The 2,047-nt window shown below is 46.5% G+C and overlaps 1 protein-coding gene across 2 annotated transcripts in view; it reads right to left on the bottom strand.

Moving 5' to 3' along the window:
• The window catches only part of ZSCAN20 (zinc finger and SCAN domain containing 20), a 25,167-nt gene that overhangs the window by 22,468 nt on the left and 652 nt on the right, over window positions 1-2,047 (bottom strand). The gene's annotated exons all lie outside the window — the stretch shown is intronic.

Raw genomic sequence — 2,047 nt, 5'->3', positions numbered from 1 at the left:
GGTTATGAGACTTAGGGCAAATTGACAATAACTAGCTTATGGTAAGGGCTCTATACATGTTGGCAAGGGTTAAAGTAGGGGAATTCTATATCTGAGTTTTAATGACCAAGTTCAAATTTCTTCTCTGTGAAACATGTTCCAACTTACTGATATGTAAAATTGTTCATGTCATTTTCCCCAGCAAATGTAATAGCAACCTATAGCCACTCATTGAGGTCTCACAATAGCCCTATGACAATGGTATTTCTAGCTCCAATTTACAAAGAGGGAATGAAAGAAAGCTTAGAGAAATGAAGTGACCTGCTCAAGATCACAGAGCCAATAAGTGCCAGGGCTGAGATTTCAGACCCTGGGCATGTGACCCCCAAAATCCCACACTGCTCAAGGAGGAGACCATATGTGAAAGTGGGAAGGGCTGAAGGTGAGGATAGACCAGTGTGGCACTATGGGGTGGGGTGGAGCTGGAGACATTTGAGGGAGTATCAGGACCAGAAACTGGAGTGGCAGCTTTTCAAGGTCAGGTAAGGAAGTCCATTCCAGTATCATCTGCCCTGAAGAGGAAAAGGGATCCCACTGCGCACAGAGTAAAGGACACCATTAGGACACAAGAGGGCGCACCTTACCTTAAATCCAGCCTGGAAGCAGTCTATGGTTTCCCTTAGCTTTTGTCTAATTAAAGCTTGGCATTTTCCAGAAGAGGAAATCTAAGGAAGACTCAAGAGGCCAAGTGCCCTGCCTCGTGTCATATAGAAATAAGTAACGAGCTTGAACCAAGTTCTCTCTGGTTCAGCGCCTGTCAGGATTGGGTTTGCAAGCATTCTACCACATTGTCTATCCAGACCTTCTCTGAGTTGGGCTGGAGCTCTAAGGATACAGAGATGAAGCAAGCCTGGTCCCGGTGCCCAGAGCCTGGCCTCTAAAGAGGTACGTAAGAGTGAAAGTTAAGTACATGCCAAAGTCACACAGCTAAAAAGCAGGCAGTCTGACTTCAGAATAAAATGAGATCAAAAATAAATAGAAATAGAAGTTACAACATTTTCTTTCCTCACCCTGGTGTCATCATCTTGTGCACCCAATTTTGGAGATTGTTTCTTCTAGAAAGACTTCCGGGTCTGTGATCAATTCTCTGAGAAATGGAGCTGCAGGAAATTGTGGAAACGCAGAGACAACCACTTTCCCCAGTGCTGGGAGGTCAGGGAAACTGATGGTTGAGCCACATCTTAAAGAATACCTAGGCCAGTGCATGACTGCAATCCCAGCGCTTTGGGAGGCCAAGGCAGGAGGATCACTATAAGTGAGGCATTTGAGATCAGCCTGGGCAACATAGTGAGACCATGCCTCTACAAAAAATTTAAAAATTAGTGGAATGTGGTGGTGCAATTTGCTACTCAGTAGGCAGAGGTGAAAGAATCACTTGAGCCCAAAAGTTGAAGGCTGCAGTGACCTATGATCATACCACTGCAATAATCCAGCCTAGGCAACAGAGTGACATCCTGTGTCTAAAAAATAAAATTACTTGGGAGTCCCCAGGGGAAAGGTGCTCTTCTGTACAGAAGCAGCACATGGAAAAGCCTGGAGACAGTAGTGCATGGTTTCCTGTGAGCCATAGTGGTATAGCCTGGTCAGAACACAGAGTGACAGAGGGGTGGCTCCTCCTTCTACTGCTGCTATGAGTCTCAAAAGGAGATAGACGTGAACAGCACTTCATGTTTTTATTGAACAGGCAGTCAGTCAGCTACCTCCTGGGAAGCATCCCAGTTTTTCTGTCATCAGCTACCAGTCCCTCACTATGTTGCCCAGGACAACACTACCCCAGAAGAGCCAGAGAGGAACTGCCATTTCAAGTCCTGCAGACTTTCTGGGCTCCAGAAGCCCCAGGCTGGGCTCAGCACCATGTGGGTGTCTAGCAAGTTTAGGGTGGTCAGTGCAGCTGAGAAGCCAACCGGCCCTCACTCAGGGATATCAGAGGATTACTGCCCAAGTTCAAGGTCTCTAGCCTCTGTGGGCCCTGAAATACTTCACCTTTCAGAAAAACCAACTGGTTTCT

Source organism: Carlito syrichta, unplaced genomic scaffold (genome assembly GCF_000164805.1).
Source record: "Carlito syrichta isolate Samal-C Ts95f unplaced genomic scaffold, Tarsius_syrichta-2.0.1 Scaffold301936, whole genome shotgun sequence".
Taxonomy (NCBI): Eukaryota; Metazoa; Chordata; class Mammalia; order Primates; family Tarsiidae; genus Carlito; species Carlito syrichta.
This window is presented reverse-complemented; position numbering and strand designations above follow the sequence as displayed.